The sequence below is a fragment of the Cnephaeus nilssonii genome (assembly GCF_951640355.1).
Source record: "Cnephaeus nilssonii genome assembly, chromosome: 5".
Taxonomy (NCBI): Eukaryota; Metazoa; Chordata; class Mammalia; order Chiroptera; family Vespertilionidae; genus Cnephaeus; species Cnephaeus nilssonii.
In genome coordinates, this window is record NC_137076.1 from 39,190,992 (window position 1) to 39,213,968 (window position 22,977).

Genomic DNA, 22,977 nt, shown 5'->3' on the forward strand with positions numbered 1-22,977 from the left:
ATAAAGCAGTAAATTATCTAAAAATCAGTTTAAAAAAAACTTCATGTTTCATCTACATTCTGCTGAAGTAGGTTTAAACAGTTCACATCAATGTTGTCATTTTACCTATCTAATAACAAAAGACTTCCAGGTACACTGCCACATTCAAATGTTAGTGCCCTTTTAAATGCCTCTAATTTATATTATTCTGATGAAAATATTAAAAAGAGAAAGAGTCGAGAATTTTTTTTACTCTTAATGGGATTTTAAAAATTTCATCAAGGTGGAACTGATTTAAAGTTTATGTCTTCAGTCAATATAGAAGAATCTGTTTGTGGTGATAAGACAGAAACATATTTTGCTGTTTGGACTCAAGGTGGCAGGAAGCAGAAGTCACAGGTTGAAGTATAATCAAAAGTATCTTCCACTTCTTTTTTTTTTTTTTACTTGAATTCAGCTTCAATCAATAGCCTTGAAGCTCCAGATTATCTATCAAACTGAGAAAACCTGTCTCAGGTAGCTAGATCCTCTAATCGAATATTGGCAGATGAGATCCTCTGGGTGATAAAAAAGATTTAAAACCCAGAGTGACAGTATTTGATGAGTATCACAGCATACTTATTCAAGTCAAGGTGAAACATATATAGTAAAGATTTAGCTCTCAGGTTATTACTATTCTATAATAATATAACTATACATAATTATTACTGCTTTCATTAATATATATTTACAAGCTAAGGTCAAACCCTTTTATTGTTGCAGAGCTAAGATATTTAATCTATACCTGTAATACAAAATACATTAAATACAAAAATGTATTACATAAGAAATCTTCAGATTGTGGAAGTAATATTAAATCAGAGTTTTAATATATGAAAATAATTACTAAAATATTGATAGACCCTATTATCTTATTCTAGTTCTTGTGAAGTCACTACCTAGAACACTAAATTACTTCAAATATTAGCTAGCATAAAATTAGTAGTTAAATGTATATTATCCAATAGTAAGTATTTCAGAGAAACATAGAACTTTTTTCATTTTAGAAATATTTAGTGTGCTAATATGCTGTTTATAGTGGTGCATGGCAATTCAGGACAATTTTAATGTGTTTTATGAATTAACTAGAGGCCTGATGCACAAAAATTCATGCAAGAGTAGGCCTTCCTTCCCTCGCTGCTGGCACCAGCTTCACTCCAGCACCCGGGACCCGCGCTTCCCTCCTCCAGCTGCCCGCAAGCACTCGGGACCTAGGCTTCCCTCCTCCGGCCACCAGCAGGCACCCGGGACCCAGGCTGGCTTCCCTCCGGCACTGGCTTTGTCAGGATATCCAGAATGATGTCCAGAAGGACGTTTGGTCTAATTAGCATATTACCCTTTTATTATTATAGATGAACAGATCTTAAAAGGTGAAGTAAGCACTATGGGTAGGTATTAGAATAGGAAATGATTTTAATACCTAAGGGTATCTATTTATGTAGGATTGAAGTGCAGTAATTTTCCTCTAAAATATTGTATGTGGCCTGCTGTGCACAGAGCAGAATCAGATTGTATTCATTGCTTAACAATGAAAAATTAATAAAGTATTTAAATGTGTAATACATTGCATGAAGGGATGCAATAAATTAGCAGTCCATTAACCATACTTGCTGATAAGTCAGAATCCTTGGAAGATGAAAACCTGGAGTCAGGCCTAGTTTTAAATCAAAATTTTATAATATTTCAAAGACCCGAATCACATCTTGACTCCCCACTTTATTGTTGAATTGTCCACCAATATCAGCACAATTTACTACTATAAAGCTCTTAGCACTTCAATAATTCTGACATTTCTTTCTCATTTCCATCCCTTAATTTTCCAAAAGTGAGAGAAGTCTGAGGAAAGCTTATTCTGCAAAAGATGGGTTCTATAAGCAAGCCTTTAAGGATAGTTCTTCACCAGGAATAAGACTCCTCCATTAGTGCCACCCTAAAGTACCATCCTGTATGACTCCAGAAATTCAGAGGAAATGAATATACTAAAATAAGTCTGAAGGCTTTTATGCATAACTAATAGCATCCACTAATATCCCTAATTAATACAAAGAATAGAGGGCTAATTTGTTAAATGCAAGTAAGAGCAGACATATAAAAGGATATTTTCTTTCTGGATTATACGGTGCAGAAAAATACTAGTACTCCCTTTACTTTGTGGTACTGATAACTGCTCAAGAGCGGGAGTTGGGTATTCTAACTAGATTGTTCTAAATATTTTTTAAAGATTTCTGATTATCATAGGAGATAAGATCATACATGGCACTCTATTACAATCTGTGCTTACTTCCCTGCTGCATTGTGTGAGATGCAAATCTTAAATAACAACAAAACACACACACACACACACACACACACACACACACACACACACATACACACACACACACACACACATACACACACACACACAGAGTCTATTTCTAACAGCATTAATCCTAGCTATAAATTGATTACTGGAAATTAGCAAAAACTGGGCACGCTCAAATCATAACTCAAATGAGGAAGAAAACGTTGTACCCAAGCCCAGAGAAAATCTCAGTAAAATTGATAAGCTTATAATCAGGATAACTAATTTTAAAAAGAGAAAAGACACATATTACTAATATCAGAAATTAAAAAGGAGCCATCATTCAGAACCCATGAACATTAAAAAATTATAAAAGAGTACTATAGACAAATTAATACCACAAATTTGATAATATAGATATTCTGGATCAATTCCTTCAGAGATAAATCTGCCAAAATTCACACAAAAAACAGATAATCTGGAAAGGTGGTTATCTAATAAAGATCTTAAATTAATAACGAATAACCTTCCAAAAAAGAAGGGATCAAACCCAGATGGGTTCACTGGTGAATCCTACCAATTATTTAAGGAATAACTTATACCAATTCTCTGAAGTGTTTTACTAAAGGAAAAGTACAGGGAGTACTTCCTAACCCATTCTATGATACCATAATTAACCTAGCTCGAAAACCAGACAATACTGTTTCAAGACAACTACAGATCAATATCTCTAATCAGCATGATGCAAAAATTCTCAATAAAACATTAGCAAATTGAATCCAACAATGCATAAAAATAATTATATTCCATAATCAAATGTTATTTATCCGGGATATGTAAGGCTGTTACAACATTCAAAAATCAATTAATATAATTCATATTAAGGGGCTAAAAACGAGAAATCACATGATCATACAAATAGATGCAGAAAAAATAACAATGTTCAAAACCTATTCATGATAAAAACTCTCAGCAAACTAGGGAGAGGAAACTTTGTAAATGTAATAAAGAACATCTACAGAAACCCTACAGCCAACGTCACACTTAAGGATAAGAAAATCAAAACTTTTCTGCTATTGTCAGGAACAAGACCAGGAATAGTACCAGACAACAAGGCAAGAAGCAATATCAGGAACAATCTTACCACTGCTTTTCAACATCATACTGGAAGGCTTAGGTAATGAAATAAAATAAGAAAAATAAAATAAAATGTATCCAGACTTGAAATAAATTCAATTATATTTGTCCAACGATGACATAATCAGAATAGTCAACTCAAAATTAAAGAAGAACAAAGTTAGACAGTTGACAATACTTGTCTTCAAGACTTACAATGAAGACACAGGAACCAATATAGTGTGCTATTTCCAAAATAATAAATAAATAATGGGGAAAAAATAGAGAACCCAGAAATATATATCCATAATATATTCAAAGACGTTTCACAAAGAAGTAAAGGCAATACAATGGAGCAAAATATCTCTTCAAAAAATGATGCTGGAGTAAGTGGCATCTACATGCCAAATAAATGAATTTAGACACAGATCTATAACACCCTTCACAAAAATTAACTCAAAATACATCATAGACCTACAAGTAAAATGCCAGCTATAAAACTCCTAGAAATTTTCATAGAAGAAAACCCAGATGAGATGTGTAAGGCAATGCTTTCTTAGAAACAACACCTGAAAATAAATAATTGATAACCAAGATTTAATTAATAAAAGTTTTTGTTCTGCAAAAAACACCACCAAAAAAAAGCCACAGATTGGGAGAATATATTTACAAAACACATATTTGACATAGGAATTTTATCCAAACATACAAAGTGCATCTAAAACTCACCAAAAGAAAACAAGCGATCCAATTAAAAATGGGTTAAATTTATGAACCAACACTTCACCAAACAAGATATATAGATCACAGAAAGCATCTGAAAATCTGTTCAATGTCATATGTCATTAGGGAAGTGAAAATGAAAACAATGAAATATATCTGCATATCTATTAGGATGTCCAAATTCCAAAACACTGAAAACACCAAATGCTAGTGAGGATGTGGAATAACAGGACCTCTCATTCATTGCTAGTGGGAATCCAAAGATAGTTTGGTGGTTTTGGGAAGGCAGAGGTGAGGGGTTGGGGGGAGAGATTGCCAAAGAATTTATATGCATACTAGAGGCCTGGTGCATGAATTTGTGCACAGGTGAGGTCCATCAGCCTAGTTGGTGATTGAGGCCTATCAGGGGGCCGGCTGGCCAGGGGGAGGGACACCAAGAGGTTGGTTGGCCGGCCCCCCAATCGGGGCCTATGGTAGGCTGGTGGGGTGGAGGGACCATGGGAGGTTGGCCAGCCAGGGGGAGGGGCTGTGAGAGGTTGGCTGTGGGAGTGAACTGACCACCAGGGGTCAGCTCCTGTGTTGAGCGTCTGCCCCCTGGTGATCAGTGCATGTCATAGCAACTGGTTGACCAGTCGTTTGGTCATAATGGTTGCTTAGGCTTTTATATATATAGATATGCATAACCCATGGGCACAGACAATAGGGTGGTAGTGAAAGCAGGGGGAGGGATGGAAGAGGGGTCAATGGGGGGAAAGTAAGGGGACATAGGTAATAATTTCAACAATAAAGATTAAAAAACAACTATATAGTCATCATAAGATCCAACAATTATACTCTCAAAGGAGTTGAAAACTTATGTGCACATAAAAACCTGCACACAGATGTTTACAGAAACTTTATTCATAATTGTTAAACTGTGGATGCAATCATTAAGATGTTCTTCAGTAGCTGAGTGCATAAACTGTGGTATATCAAGAAAATGGATTTATTTAGTACCTAAAAGAATGAACTATCAAGCAATGAAAATATATGGAGGAAATTCAAATGCATATTACTAAGTGAAAGAAGACAACCTGAAAAGGCTCCATACTGTATGATTCCAACTATAGGATATTCTGTAAAAGGCAAAATTGTGGAGACTAAACAATCAGTGGCTGCCAGGGGTTGGGGGGAGGGAGGAACGAATAAACAGAGCACATAGGATCTTTATGGCAGTGAAACTGTCCTGTATTATATTACTATACATTATACATTTATCAAAACCCTTCGAATGTAGAGTGAACTCTAACATAGTTAAACTATGAACATTGTGTGATAATGACCTATAATTATAGGTCAATCATTTATAAATTATGTACCATTCTGACGTTGAATGTTGATATTCTTGGAGATTCACGGTGGGAGCAGTAGGGGGAGAACAGGGTGCATATAGAAACTGTGCTTTCCACTGAATTTTGCTACGAACCAAAATCTGCTCTAAAATATAAAGTTTATTAATTTAAAAAATAATTATCACAGTAGGGTAATAGTATTATTCCATTTGTATGTTATTTTAGCCACTAAGTGAAGTAATTGATGTAATGTACTCAGTCCAATCCTATCTAATAATAGAGTAATATGCAAATTGACCATTACTCTAAGACACAAGATGACTGCCCCCATGTGGTCAAGGATGGCTGCTCCCATGTGGACACAAGATGGCCACCACAAGATGGCTGGCAGGGGAGGGCAGTTGTGGGCAGTTGGGGGAGACCAGGCCAGCAAGGGAGGGCAGTGGAGAGGGACCCAGGCCTGTAGAGGACGGCAGTTGGGGGGGACCAGCACTGCAGTGGAGGGTAGGTGAGGGGGACCCAGGCCTGCAGGGGAGGGCAGTTGGGGGGTACCAGGCCTGTAGGGGAGGGCAGTTGTGGGTGATCAGGCAAGCAGGGAGGGCAGTTAGGGGTGACCGGGCCAGCAGAGGAGGGCAGTTGGGGGAGACCAAGTCAGTAGGGGAGGGCAGTTGGGGGGGAACAGGACTGCAGGGGAGGGCAGTTAGGGGGGGACCAGGCCTGTAGTGGAGGGCAGTTGGCGGGGGACCAGGCCTGCAGGGGAGGGCAGTTGGGGGGGGACCAGGCCTGCAGGGGAGGGCAGTTGGGGGGGGACCAGGCCTGCAGGGGAGGGCAGTTATGGGTGATCAGGCCAGCAGGGAGGGCAGTTAGGGGTGACTGGGCTGGCAGAGGAGGGCAGTTCGGGGAGACCAGGCCAGCAGGGGAGGGCAGTTGAGGGGGACCAGGCCTGCAGGGGAGGGCAGTTGGGGAGGGCAGGCCTGCAGGGGAGGACAGTTTGGGGCGACCAGACTGTCAGGGGAGGGCAGTTAGGGGTGACCAGGCCAGCAGGGGAGGGCAGTTAGGAGCAATCGGGCCGGCCAGGGATCAGTTAGGCGTCAGTCAGGCTGGCAGTGGAGTGGTTAGGGGGTGATCAGGCTGGCAGACAAAAGTGGTTAGGGGCAATCAGGCAGAGGTAGGCAAGCAGTTGGGAGCCAGCAGTCCTGGATTGTGAGAGGGATGTCCCTGATTGGAGAGGATGCAGGCTGGGCTGAGGGACACACACACACACACACACACACACACACACACCCGTGCACGAATTTCGTGCACCGGGTCTCTAGTGTCATAATAATCTCTCAAAAATGTTTACTATTTATTTATTATGAATATATTTTTCCCTCTTTATATGCAGTATCTGGGGATGTTTAGAACTAAGCATGATATTAAACAAAAACTACAGTATTAAAATAATTTTAGATGATTATTTTCAATCAAAATATTGAATTTATGCTAATTGGTTAAATCTATTTGGAAAAATTTCACCCAATGAATTATCCCAAACTCATTAATTCATAGTCACAAAACACTATATCTTGTCTTTTACTCTTTTTCTCCTTTCTTTAATCAACTAAACTTTTAAAATATCCAATCCCTAAACTCTTTCTACCTTTCTTTTTGAATCACTTAAAATATATCCAGGGAATTAATTAAGGTTAATTTTGAAGAGAAAAGCATAATACAACAAGGCCAGATAGTGGCTAGAATTAATAGATTATCCCATAAAAATGTAATGAGAAACAGAACAATTTATGTTCCATTCTCTTTGCCATCTGATGAAAAGAGCTATATCTTTGTAATAGGAGTATGAATAGCTAAATGACTCCAATATAAACCTCAAGAAGTCAACTAACTCAATGTATAGAATTTTAGCTGTTATACTGTATTTTAGCTGGAGTTCTACACTCAAACAAGAAATGCAACCTTCAATTGTTGGAGGAAATTTAATATGTAATATATCTGAGTAGATATATTACATGCAATAAATAAATAATTTTATAGAAACATGTTTAAATATAGGAATGGACACATTTGAACTAATGTCAGAGATCTTTATGGACACATTTGAACTAATGTCTCAGTAACTGAATAGGTTGTCAGATAGTCCTCTTCACACTAGAAATAAAGACCATCAATTACTCAATTTAGAGTTGAAAATAATACAAAAAGATTGCCGTATGCTTCAAATTTGAGAATTGGTTCTTGAAGTTAGCAAATTTAATCCAACGATGACTTAGTTTTTGTCAAATTAGACTTTAATGTTTTATATATTATTTAATAAAAATGTTATGTTCAGGACATTTACCTTACCTTTTAAGTTACATGGTTTTATGATACATTAATACTGAATTTTCAATGCACAAAATTTAATGAGATAATCTTGTCATAAAAATAACTGTTTTTTAGCACTTAATTTATGCTAGGGATTGTAGGTAAGAACTTTATTAGCATAAATTCTATTTTAATTTTGAGAGTGACCCTAAAAGAATGATCCTGTTAGCATTTCCAAGTGGGAACTGAGACTTAGTACTGTAATATTTCTAAGAATAAAAAATAAGTAAGGGGTAAAGCTTTCTAGTCGCTTTGGAGCTTTTGATTTTAATCACAACACTCTACATTTTATAACCACATATACTAATCTTTCCTATCAAGTGGCAAGAGTTCTTGGATATCCACAGCACAGTGCTAGGCACTAGAAGTTACCCAATATTTTCATTTTATTGGATACTGGATAGCATTATGTATATTTTATTCAAAACTATTTGAACTAAAATATATTCACCATGAAGATAGAGGAGAACCCATCCAATCCAAATTGTATTTCAGTCTCAGTAAATATGAAGTGGTAGTAGATTTGCTTAAATAAATTTCAAAGTGTTCTTAAATTTTTTAAATAAATATTGGAGAAATTAGAGTCAATAAAAGTGATTCTGCTCTGCTGACAAAGGTATTATAAAAGCAGCATTTTAAAAAACTGCTGCTTATGGTAGTTCAAACCAGAAAAGTACTGGAAATACAGTACAAAAATTTTTGGTTGAAACCAAGTTAATATTTTAATAGGCATTGCCTCATACCAAAACTAAAAGCAATCTTGTGTTGTTTGCAGCATATATATATATATGTATGTATAATGATTTAAGACCACTAGAATAATAAGGAAAAGTCAAAATTGAGGAAAACAATATGAGTTATTTATTCTCTTGTTTTTATATTATTCTTTGTCCTTAGAAAATGTTATTGCATAACATAGCAGAACACACAGAATCCTTTGACTAAGTTTTGAGTCTTCTTTAAACAGTCCTTATAAAAATATTAGTATTCCATGCACTATCATTGATGCTTTAAAAATCTGAGTAGTATATTTAGAGTTATTCCTGAGAAATCTCTACTCAGCTCAAGTATTTATATCTTATCTTTTTTCAAATACAAGTGGTGCTTTGAAATGTAGTTGGGATAAAGAAAGAAAAAAACAACCTATAATTTTTATACTTAAATTGATCATAAAATAAAATGTTTGCTAAATTGAAGTATCATAGAGCCTAAAAGTCTCCCATGTCTTATGGAGAAAACATATTCTATTTATCTACTAAATTGGATTTTTTTGTTTGTATTCATTTGCATTGTTATAATCATTATCTATAAACCATGTTTTTTGTTCTTTCATAAAGTTTTATAGTGCAAATTTCAAGAAATATCTAAAAACATTTAGCAGCTCCTGTTACAATTTTTGTGAAATATCCCCTAATTGCAAATTAGGTGGTTAGTGATTTGAAAGAGTTAATGTGCCTCTAAAACCTCTCTTATTATCTGGGAATAATTGTAGGCACAGGGCTCATTAACCAACACATTGACCCTCCTCCACCACTACAGAAACTTCACATTTATGTTTTCTTTTTTCTCTGTAGCATTTATTTTATTTTCTCCTCTTCATTCTTTTTTAAATTGACTAGATTCAGTTCAGTAATGCCATCTTACAATTTAGTTTGGATCTGTCTTTTAACATTAACATTTGATGTGCGTATGCGATTTTGGCCAAAGCCTTTTTGAAAATCTTTTTTTTACAAAATATGTTTTTATTGGCTTTTTAGAGAGAGAGAGGAATGGAGAGGGAGAGAAGACAGAAACACATCCATCATAGAGAAACATCAACCTGCTGCTTCCTGCATGCCCCCTACTGGGGATTGAGCCCACAACCAGGCATGTGCCCTTACCAGGAATGGAACCAGCAACCTCTTTGTGCATGGAATGACGCTCAATCCACTGAGCCAGGACATCTGGGGTGAAATCTTTTTTAAATGACATTATTTTGATGAATATGTTTTATTCCATATCATCAATGGTCTCACCAAATGGTAAATACAAATAACATTTATGGCAATACTCCTAAGGTCAAGGTTATGACCTTATTACTGTGCTCTTATCAAGATGCCCAATCATTTTATCCTGACCCCCTACCTGTAAGTATTTCTTGTAGGATTTTTTTTTTTCATTAATCCTCAACTGAGGATATTTTTTTTTCCATTGATTTTAAGAGAGAGTGGAAGGAAGGGAGGGAGGAGGGGAGAGAGAGAGATTGATATTAATGTGAGAGAGACAAACATCTACAAGTGCCTTCTACGAGCGCCCCAACTGGTCAGGATTGATCCTGAAACCCAGGTAATAGCCCTTTGGTATGAGGGCCAATGCTCTAAACATTGTGCAACACCAGTGAGGGCTCCCCTAGAATTTTATGAAGGATGTTGATGGAGTTGTCATATATCAGTTCAGGCTGATAAACTTTAACTCTATGTCCTTTGGTGTTCACTGCTCACATCATCTTGCTTCATTACTACCAGTAACTATCTTCTCCCCTATTGTGTATATTGTTATTAATTGAATGGTGTGAGTATTGTTACTAACCTCAAATATTTTGTATTGTCAACTGGAAAGACTCTGCTACTCTTTTTGAAGGACTTTCCCTAAAGAAGTTATATTAAACTTTTTTTTTCTGCCATAATTTACAGAATTTCAATAGCAGGACTAGCTTTGGAAATGATCAACACAGATCATGCTCTCCTTTCTGTGAGAATTTGAAGAAATTGGAACTCTTGTGCAGTGTTGGTAAAATTGTAGAATGGTACAACCACTATAGAAAACAATATGGTAGTTCTTAAAAAAATTAAAAATAGAGCTATTTTATGATCTAGCAATCCACTTCTGTGCATGCACAAAAAATAATTGAAAGCAGAATCTTGAAAAGATATTTGCTCACTCATGTTCATATAGCAGCATTATTCAAAATATTCAAGAAGTAAAAGCAACCCAAATATCCATTGACGGATGAATGGATATATAAAATGTGGTATAAATAAATACAATGGAATATTATTCAGCCTTTGAAAGGAAGAAAATCATATTTCATGATATCATATAAGTGAACCTGAGGACATTATGCTAGGTGAAATTTTTTTGTTTGTTGTGGTTTTACCTTTTGTTTGTTTTTAATCGAAATGTTTATAGTGAAATAACTTTAGATTCACATACAATAGTAAGTTATAATACTGAGATATCCCGTGTATTCTTTAGCCAATCTCCCCCTGTGAGAACATCATGCGAAATTATAGTTGAATACCTAACCAGGATATTGACACACAGTGAGATAGATCATCATCATCTCCACAAGGATTCCTCCAGTTTGTTATCTATAAAAATTAAGTATAGTTTTGGGTTTACGGATCACTAAATCAACAGAAACACATTATCTGGAGCCACTGAGGCAACTAGAATAATTGTGCTGTCCAGATTCTGGGACCACTGAGTCAACCGAAACTCATTATCTGTAGCTACTGAGACAATTTAAGGTAATTGAGTCATCCTGCTTCCCAGAAGAATGTGCTTCGATAACCAGTGAGATCACAATCAATAGGATATTCAAACCACCATCAATGGAGTATTCAATCGATTGGGATAGCATACGTAAGTTCAGAAAATCAAAATAACTTTTCTATTGTTTTGCAAGCAAATAAGTACAGAAGCCAAACAGCAGGGTTAAAGTTAAAGTTAAAAACCGCAGTTTCTACCTGAGATGATTGCTACCATACTTCAATTACACTACACTCAAAAGGGATTAAAAACTTAAATGTAAGATTAAAAACCATAAAAATCCAAAAGTAAAATAGGCAGTAAAATCTGAGACAGTCCTCTTAGTATTATTTTTTTTCTGATACATTTCATTGGACAAAGAAAACAAAAGAAGAAATAAACAAATGGGACCAAAAAAGATTTTTGCACAGCAAAGGAAAACATCAACAAAATTGAAAGAAAAACCCACTGAACTGGAGAACATATTCGGCAACTGTGTAGAAAAGTGGAACCCTAGAACACTGCTGGTGGGAATGCAGATTGGTGCAGCCTCTAAGAAAAAATGTTTGGAGTTTCCTTAAAAAATTAAAAATGGAACAGCCTATGGGAATATATCTGATGCAACGTGAAACATTAATTCCAAAGAATGTATGTACCCTGTTGTTCATAGCAGAGTTATTTACAATAGCCAGTATTTGGTAGCAGCCTATGTGACCATCAGTAGATGACTGGATGAAAAAGCTGTGGTACATTTACACAATGGAATACTACTTGGCCATATAAAAGAAGGAAATCTTACCTTTTGCAACAGCATGGATGGACCTGGAAAATATTACACTAAGTGAAATAAGGTAGTTAAACAAAGACAAATATAATATAATTTCACTTATATGTGAAATCTAATGAACAAAATAAACTAACAAACAAAGCAGAAACAGACTTATAGATACAGAGAACAAAATGACAGCTGTTAGAGGGGAAAAGTGTTGGGAGCTGGATAAAAAAGGTAAAGGGATTAAGGAAAAAAGAAACAACCTCATAGACACAGACAAAAGTATGGTGATTACCAGAGGAAAAGTGGGGGTGAAGAGAGGTAGAAGAGGGTAAGGAAGGGATAAATGGTGATAGAAGGAGACTTGACTTAGGGTAGTGAAAACACAATACAATATACAGATGTATACTAGAATTGTCCTCTTGAAACCTATGTAATTTTATTAACCAATGTCACCCCAATAAATTCAATAAAATTTTTCAAAAAGAACTAATTTGTGACTTTAGAGAAAGTAGTTTCAGTAGAATATATGGGTATATGTGTGTGTGTGTGTGGGGGGGGTGATGTATCTGTACAGCTGATAAAGACTCTTGGGCATGAGAAAAAATAGACTATTACTTTAAGAATTAAAAAATGAGAAAATTCAGTTGATAGTATGACAGTCTATATGAAAACATAACTTCTATAAGTCTAACATTATTGATTTTGAATTAATAAAATTATACTGTGTACACAAACAAGCAATTGCTCATTGTTGTAAATTTAATATATGCCTAGTGTTTAATATACAGAATTACTTAGAGCAACTATTTGTTCCTAACACAAAATATTTATAGATATTTTTAACTGTCAGATTTTTTTATAGGTCATGAGAAATCATTAATGAATAAAAAAGTCTAGGTCTCTGCTATTATATTCTGGTGAGGAAACAAAAACAAGGAGGAAAACAAATAAATAAACGAAATAATATCCAATTGAAATAACTGATATGAAGAAAACAAAAGGATGCTACAGACAGTGAGAGGGAAGAATAAGTGTTGTGCATGGGTTAATCAAGGCAAGCCCTTCAAATTTAGTTGCTTTTGTTTTTGCTTTGGATAAACAGCTGGATATAAAGCATTTCGGGCAATGCAAACCAGACCATGTAATTGCTTTACAGTGACAAAAGCTTGGCTTAGAAAAGGAAGAGAAAGAACATCAGGATTCTCTGATGTAATGAGAGGGCTGACTATCAACAATTTTATTTTAAATCTAACTCACAGAACATAAATTCTAGAGTTAAATGACATTGAGATTGAGCCTCAGCTCTGTCAGTTATGCAAAAGTAAATTACATGAACTCTATAAGTCTCTTATACTTCACAAATAATGTAGGGATAAACGATAACATATCTCATATAGGTCCTCAACAACATTTCCTGAGGTATTTCATATAGAGCATTTAGCACAATAAGTGATCAGCATATGTCTACATAATAATATTATTAAAATTTTAGAAGTTCAATCTGCTAAATTAAAGCTTTCAATAATGCAAACTCCTTAGATATGGGAGATGCATCTGAAGAGCACAAACATTATACAATTTAAATGCCACATTTTTAATATTATCAAATTTCTACACACATTAAAAACTTCTGGACTTTGAAGGTTAACTTTTAGAACTTTTAATTTTTATTACTGGATTTTAATGACAAAAGGTGATGTTCTGTACAGATAGCCATCTCTCCATACTTCCAGAACATTATCTTTTCTGGGAAAAGTTGGAAATTGCCCCTTTTTAGGTTAATAGAACTCCTGTCCATATGGTCCAAATGGAAGGTTAGCTTACTAAGCTTTAATTATTTTTATTTTTAACCTTCTCTTTTAAATGTGTGAGGAAATGCTTCAACTCGAAACAAGCAAATAAATACCTTCTTTTTGGCCAAATAACATTTCCCAGTGCAGCTGAGCTGCAGATAGCTTATGATTATGTAGTTTCTGATTGGCCGGGGAAAGTAATGCTGCAATTAGCAATGTGTTTGCATCTTTAGCTGTTGCCAGGTAATGCTCCACTGGAGGCTCATTCTGTAGAACTTAAACACTGACATTAATAGAGCAGCGACACACACTGCTGGGAAGAGCTGTGGTGTTTGGCTTATTAGCTCATTTTTCCTCAAATACTGTTGATTTATTTATTTGCTACTTGTCAAAAGTATCATGTGAAGACAAACATGGTGGAAAGGATGTCAAACTATGAAACTAGGTCGTGATTGATATTATCTTTGTTATTATCCCTAAAAAAAGACATAGTGACAAAGAAAAGGTTGCCTGGTAATGTTTTACGGGGGTGAGAAAAGAGATTCACAGGGAAGAAGTGAGGGGGGGAAATGAAGAAAAAGCAAAGAAAGGAAAACACAGGAGATGTATCACCAACCTTGTTACTACTATATACTAATGTTCATTATTAAGAAATGCTCAGTCCTATTAGTACATACTCTGATAGGACCTTTGAAACCACAGTACCTCAGACCATGCAGTTGGAACAGATGTAGAAGATGCTCAAACTATTTCTTTCCACCTCCCTCTTCTTTCCATTTTCCACAGACTGATTTCACCCTACAGCATACCAACTCGCCCACACCTTGGGGTTGTGTCATCTAGCATGTCATGTCACATTCTGGGGGTCTAGTTTACCTAGTGTGTGTGTGTGCAAGCTGGTCTCTCCTTGTCAGTGTAGGCACCCATGGAAACTTTAGAGGCAACTTTGGTGACAGGTGCAGTAGCAGGAGCTTTATAACCACAGAAATAATTCAAATTGTCACTAGGACCAGAAGGACAAGTTGTCAAGTCCTAGAGGGGAAGTAGGCAAAACTGTGACCATCTGGAATGGCACATTAGCGAAATCCATTATGGTCCTTGTTTCATTTTTATTCTGTCAACCCTCTCATGGTATCCTGATCTCAATAATGTGTCTTCACGTCTTGAAGAGGGGAAGAGGTGGAGAGTTGCAGTGTCTTGATATAACAACTGACCCTAGGAGTACAACTGATTTTCATAATTTTCATAATTCCTTCAACAACGTTTTAGATTTTTCTTCACCCTCATTCAGCACTTTGGCTAGTCTAATTGTTTGACTAGAAGAATGATCTGAATCAAAACACCGGGACTGTGGTGAGGCAAGTGAGGTTCCTACACAGCAAAATCTAAAAAGATATTCATTATTAGGGTCCTACAAAAATTGACCCTGGAGAGTGAGTACTCCTTATATTTATGCCCCCTTGTGTTTTGCTTTTCTAACATAAGTCTTGGCCCTACCTCATCCTCAGGAGGTACAGAATTGCAGTTTCCTTGTACTTGTAGAGCTGTGGTTGTTGCACTTTCCCGTTTTACAGTTATTACTAACCACAGAAGACACATAAGACATAAGTGAGTCCTTCAGGGTCCAGGCATATTTCTCTCTGCAACCCTAGATATTCATGCTAAACAGGTCACTTACCATCCAGTACAGTATCCTTTTTTTATCTTTGTCTGCTAGTTCACCAGCATAAGACCACAGTGGTAATGTGGAAATCATACTTTCTATATCAATAGAATCCTCACTGTGTCAGCTATTGAAAGTATCCACCCTATGAGAATCACCTCTCAACCAGCAGAAAAGACTGGAAATAGGAAACAAAAATCCACTAGTTGTCACAGACAGTTATGCTAAGCAGGTGAATCCTCCTTCATTCTCTTTGTTCCTTGACACATCTAGTTACTGGGAACATTATACCATATACTGGCAATTGAAAAAGAGTGCCCAATGACACAAAGGATTGTAGCTAAACTTTCAAAAGGCCATTTTACCATTACATTAGTCTGAATGTTTCCGGTTAATGAGGTTAGTAATACCTTAAAGGAATTCCTTACTCATGAGCCAAGGAGATATTGAATATTTTATAATGTATAATTGCTGGTAAGTATTACCATTAGACACCATTGCAGGTCTTTTTGCTCATTTCCAAAGATCTATCCACATGTATCTTCTTTAGACTTCCTTGTCAATGAGTTTTCAATCTTGTCCAGGCCAGGTTAACAGACTGGCCACACTGTATGCTTTTGAGTGAGTATAGATTTTTTAACTCTAGACACATCTCCTTCATATTTTAAATAAGAAAAAGGTATTGTGGTGTTTGCTCCTTCAATACAAGAAATAAAATGTCTACTCACAAGAAAAACATTTCTTCATTGTTGTCTTTCAGGGCTACCCCTGCGTGGAACTATTTTGTCAGTAGTTATTACTGACTAAACTCTTGCCTTGACCTATCCATCAATCAGTCCAAGTCCTTTCCCTCCTGCTTTGCTAGGGAGAAAAGGCTTTTTTTTTACCAGTCAGGTGATCTGGGTGGCATTTAAGATCTCAATATGCCTTAAGTCGTTTTTCTAAATGCATTCATCCTAGGTTTGAGTTCCATTCTTCCATATGAGTGTTCTGATTTTGACATAAGACTGTACACAATTTCTTTTGCAGAAATGATTCTGGTTATCTACTTTATTTTCAGCTTCTTGAGGTTCTCCTTTAAAGACATATTAAGCTTTTCTTCAAAGATCATATAAAAGCCCCATGTGCTTCACAATGTGTTTTAATTTGGCTATGTGCTTCACTAAACCTATCATTTACTTTCTGCAAGATTTCAAATGTCATCTGCAAAAGCCACAGTACCTTTTGTGATCATTGCCATCAAGTTCACCAAGTACTTGCTATCCCAATATGTTTATCTTATAGCTCCATCTTACCTATATTAAACACAAATGCAAGTTTTACTAAATGTGGTTATTAGTGGTTTTCAACACCCTCTTTATCAATCATATTGATAAATGTTACCGTCATATTGTCATAAAACTCTACCCCAAAATCCCATTCTTAGGTATCTTTGTAATTCATTGTACTGACCTTTCTAGTCCATGATCCCCAGAAAATAGAGACTAAGGCAAAAACTTTACTGCTAATGCTTTTTGTTTTGTTTTTTAATTTTTGGATGCAATTCCAAAGAAGCAGCAGTGAAATAAGATGGGTAGAAATGGCAAAACAAAGAACAAATGAGAAAAGGTGTTTAATGAAGCTGATACTAAATTTTCTCTCTCTCTCTCTCTCTCTCTCTCTCTCTCTCTCTCTCTCTCACACACACACACACACACACACACACACACACACACACACGTGATTTCTCACTGTGGGATAGTGAATTATTGGTTTCAGTTCTTCATTCTATGCCTACACTTATTCCCTTTGCCTTATGGCTTTACAATTCTTATCTTTAGAGGCAAAGTATGTTTCCCTACCTATTGAATTTATGCTTGAACATGTGCTTTTCTTTGGCCATTTGAATATTACCCAAGAGACTGATGAATCTCAGAGGGAAGGCTGGGGGGTAGTGGGGGTTGAGATTAATCAAATAATTTATATGCAGAACTCATGGTCACAGACAATAGTGTGGTAAAGGGGCTCGGGGGAGGGGGCAGAGGGAGTTGAGGGAAAAAAGGGACATATGTAATACTTCCAACAATAAAGATAAATTTTTAAAAAGGAAGAGATTTAAATGTGTTTGTTAAATGTGCCTATGGGTTGAGACTATACTCTTGCCTGTTGGTCCTACATGAATAAAACAAACTTGGAGTAGGCCTGACCTCAACCCATGTCCTAGGGCCACATCCACCTAAAGTCAGCTGGAGCAGTCAAACCCAGATGTGCCAGTAAAAATTAAATGGTGGCTGTAAAATACTGAGTTCTGGAAAGGTTTATTGTGGCAGTAGGTGACCGATATATGAGGCCTCTGAGGGTGTTTTCACAAAGGCAATATGGAATTATTGAAACCCAGGCTGTCTATTGGTAGAAGAAAGAAGATATATACCTGTTTACTCTATCCTATCTCCCAAACCTCACTTTCAAAGTCTGCTTCATGTAACTTCAATTCACTTGCACTACAAGGTTGTGTTACTGAGGTCCTCAGAGGAAATTCTGGCAAAACCAGGGACTCTCTCTGTTGATTCGATCAATGTTCATGGGCTGTGCTTTGTAACTATAGAATAAGGTAAGATTTCCCGTCAGCCTCTGTGGCTTAGAAGCAAGGCAAGTGGCCAAGATCAAGGATCAAAGTAGAGTAGGCTACTTCGAGATGACCTGGAGTTGTATATAAACCTTGTAATTTCTTCAAATTATTTTGTATAAAATACAGGAAAAATTATATCATTGCAAGTTATACCTAATACATTATCTACATATAACAAATGACTTATGGGTATATTGAAAGGAAACAAGAACAATTACTGAACAGAACCTTAGGGATGAGTGTGACAGTTCAACTCTGTGAGAATAGTATAAGAAATGACTAAGAAGTGCTCAAAACACATAGGCAAATATAAACATCGCCAAACCCCAATCCCACACACATGCACTTACACACACAAAGGGATTTGGAAGGGCAATGATATAATAATGGAACATAAGTGGAATTTGAAATCACACATAACATAGACCAAAGACTCTGATGTTCTCCTTCCTAGCTATGGAGCAGTGGATAATGGAATTATCTTCTCTAAGTCTCAGGTTTGTGACTGTACAATGGAATAATACAACAATTCTCATAAAAAATGTTGTGACAAGGTGTTTTCATGAGTACATTCCATTATGTAATGAAGAAAAAAAGATGAGAAAGCCCTCAAGGATCTCATAATTTCGTGGGAGGGCTAAAAAAATTAGTACAGATTTACAATAGATAATATCATAATGCTTTAGTATCTGACTGCTCAGGATATTTTGAGATAAATAAAAAGAAGGAAATTCAAAGCTTTGTGGATGAAAATTGAGGAAAATAATTCTCAGTAAATTATATGAAAGTAAAACATCAGGGAATAAAAAATGCTAGCATAGTAATACTGAAACTTTTAATTCTACCAGACTAGAAAGATGTTCCTTAAGGAACATTGCAAATTCATAATTCTCAAAATTGTGAACAATAAATAAACACATTCAGACATGCAGACCCCAACAAACAATATTTTGGCCCCTTTCACAGGTGTTGTTGTGAGTAGTATTACCAAAGAAGTGATTCTTGCAGACTGGCTTAGCTAATGAATGAAACTGCAAGAAACATTCGTATGTAGCTTCTGGTACATCAGCCTAGAAAAGTAACTTGTGATTATATATCAAGCTCTTATTCTTTCCTTTATTCACAATACTGTAGTTTGACTGATGAAAAACATATTTATTTAACTCAATCCAGCCACCATATGAGACTGGAAGAAGAGGAATTAAGCAAATCTTTTTAATCGTTGCTTATGTTTATCAAGTGCTGCTTAGCTATGCTTACTCCACCATATTACCAATCGATTGTATGCAGTATAATGAGTGTTTTAGGAGCAAACAATCCTTGCTAATTTATTAATTTATGCCTCAGTTTTTCATTCATAATTTTATCACTCATTAATCTTGATATAATAACTTCTTTTTTTCAAATATTAAAAAAAGAAAGATCATTGGGAAAAGACATGCATCGGAACCATCAAAGTAAAATACATTTGTAATATATTTCTTATTAACTTGAAAAACAAATTTTTAAAAGTGTTTAATTTGGGTCTGTTTTGTGTGATTGCTTTTTTTTTTTTTTCTATTTCAGGTTTGCATTAGTTTAACAGACAGATAATGGAAAATTCAGTGTTCCTGGTCAAACTATAAGTTCTCAGGGTAGTTTTCATTTTGATATTCAGATAACTTCATTTTTGGGGATGGAAATATTTATGTGTTTTTATGTTTGTGTGTTTGAAAGAGTATATAGATACGTTTGCTTTAGAATCATGATTATTAACGTCTTCTTTTTGGCAGGTGGTTTCATGAAGAGAAGTACTCTATTTTGAAGCTGGCATACAAGTTGGGTAACACTGGGTAAATTATTTAGTATCTCTGGGTCTCAATTATTCAGTATCTCTGGGCTTGTAATAAAGTTGAAATATTCCTTTTTTTTAATAGGACAATTCTGAGGTTTATAGAGATAAAAAAACAAAAATATTGCCACAAAGTAAAGGTTAACTTTTTATAACTTGCATATGTTTTCTAGGACATCCTACTGCAATAGCCTATCTTCCATTTCTATGTCAAGTTTATTTTATTAAAATGCCAGCTTTGTTACAGAAGAAGAATGCAAATAACAAATATAAACACCAACAATAAACTGTTCTTGGAGTGTATATTACTAGTATTCATGGAACTCTTTCTATGACCACTGATGGTTATGCTGAAAACAAACACATCCTTAAAAGTGAATGAAATTTCATTGTCAATATGTCTTTTTCCGTTGATGAGCTATAGAAACTATGTAATTTTCAGGCAGCATTGCTGGTATGGCTTGTGATGGAGAAAAACTACTGGACAAGTGTCCTCTTGCTGTCAGTTTCTGGCTGGAATCCCAAGTGAAAATGAACAGAGCAAAAAGTTTTGAAGTAGCCAATTACAGAATACAAATTGTATGGTCAGTGGTTGACAATTTTTCCTTGTAATGAAATGACCCAATGACTTAGAGGTAGGAAAGCTATTTCAAATCTGACTAGAGAATCAATACTGAGTTATTCCTGAAAATTTTTGAAAGTCAAGTTATTATACTTAATTGGCAAGAATGCTATGTAATGATTTTTTTCTATAATCCCATTTTTAACAATTCAGTAATGAGCTCTATCATAGTTTATAAATAATTAAATGTTTTGGCTTTATAAAAAAGTTAGAATACATTTATTATTTTAATCAATTACTAAGAAATAAAAAATTAGTTTTATGTCTTTAGTCTGACTAAAAATCACTATCTTATAAAAAATCTAAGGTAAACAGAGCATTTCTAAGCTATGTTCTTTTGTGTTATAATTTTTGTGTGTTTTTTTCTTTGCAGAGATTTTATGAACTAGATATTAAAGATTTAATTAAAACTTCCATGAGATATTCATGACAAACAAAGCTGTTAGACTGAAAACTGCAAATTAATGAACAGAGGCAAAATAGTCTCTGCTTTTACAACCATTGAACACAAATAAATATTCACATAGCAGACTTCGAAAAAAAATTGAAATATAAACATAATTGAATTATTTTGAATTATCAGAACTAAGGATACTTTATATTTTATGCTGGAAGAATCAGGTCAATAAAGTTAATTTAAAGAAAAAATTATTTACTGTATATTATATTAGAAGGTCACTTGCATACATTTCACACTATATAATAGAGAATTCTGGCTCATAAAAGAAAGGAGACTAATTTTTATTTTTAAAGGTTTATTTATCTAAAACAAATATTCCTTCTGACAAAATAGGAAGACTAAAAATCTTCTTTATAATTTTATTTTATTTTTCTTTATAATTTTAAATGAGTATTATCAGTCACATTAAAATTAGTATAGCCTTTCTAAATCTGTAAATTAGAAAAATATAGAAAGCTGTAAAAGTTAAATTGCCATTTAAAATTTAAGAAGATAATTTAACAGATTCAATGATACTAAACTTAAATTAGAGAAAAGTTCTTAAAAGTAAAGTTTCTTTCTGAAATCCTAATTTTTTTATCTGTAATTTGGTTGTTACCTATGTCTATCTCTTTCCCGTAATTGTAGGGTTCCTTAGGGCAAAGATGTGTCTTGCATATTCTTGTATCTTTTGCCCTGATTACAATGCTGGTCACATAGGAAGTATACAGTGACTTATGAGTAAGTGAGGGGTGAGTAGAAATATAGACAGATAAGTAAGCAGATGGGACCAGAAAGCTACATAAGTTAGATTTGAAAGTCAAATAAAGAGATCCTACCTAAATAGGTGACATAAATATCTCCATTAATTTAGTTGCTTCATAAAGCTGCTTCTCTAAATTAGCACGTTAAATAAATAAGTATTGCTGCACATATTGAATGGCTAGCATTTTATGTTTTGGTATAAATTTCTAAATTAAAATTGAACCCTGAAAATTGTTTCACAGTTTATCTAGTTCTTTTATACTATAGAGATCCTCTTATAAACTGATTTTGGAGGAATGAGAAAATATATACATTTCCTCAATCCTATCTGCTGAGTTCCTATACAAGATAATAATAAAAGTACAACTGAAAAGTACAATTTATACAAAAAATATTATTACAAAAATATTTATACACAAAATATTATTACAAAAAATATTTAATTATGTAAAATGTCTGCACACAGAGACTTCATTAACAAAACAAAAATATCCAGATCACTAGATATCCAAACTAGGATCTGGAAATTTAAATCACAGGACGTGGATTAGTTGTAAAGACTTTAAATTTTCAGTATAGCATGTGAAATGTGGTTTATCAGACCTGACAGTTATAAACTGTACATTTCTAATTAATTTAAGAAATCACCTGTCTTAGCTAGTGGTTGGTTTCTCTGCTAAGTTGGAATCACATTTGCTAACAAAGTCATGTACAGTTGTGTGTGATGGTCTTTCACCGGCCATTTGAAAAGTCACAGACTCTGAAAAGTAAATTCTGATCTGGCATTGGGTCCTAGAAGATGGCCAAGGGGCTGAGTCTTGTGTATGCTCTCTCCCCTATCGTTTATAATGTTTAAGTATTCTGTAAAGATACTTAATTAAATATTTTTGAGGGGTGGACTTAGAGTGCTCCCTATTATATAAGGTCACACCATCCATAAGTACCATATGTCTGGCCCAATAACAGCTTTTGTCATGTGAGTTTTCATAGGAAGTAAGAAAAGAAGTCCAAAAGGACAAAGTCCAAGGGGAGAATAACGATATGTATATACTTTGTGTCTAACTTTAAATGCATTGTAAAGCTTTTAAATTACCTGGTTATAAAAAATAGCTGCTAGAAGGAGAAGCCAGGTGAT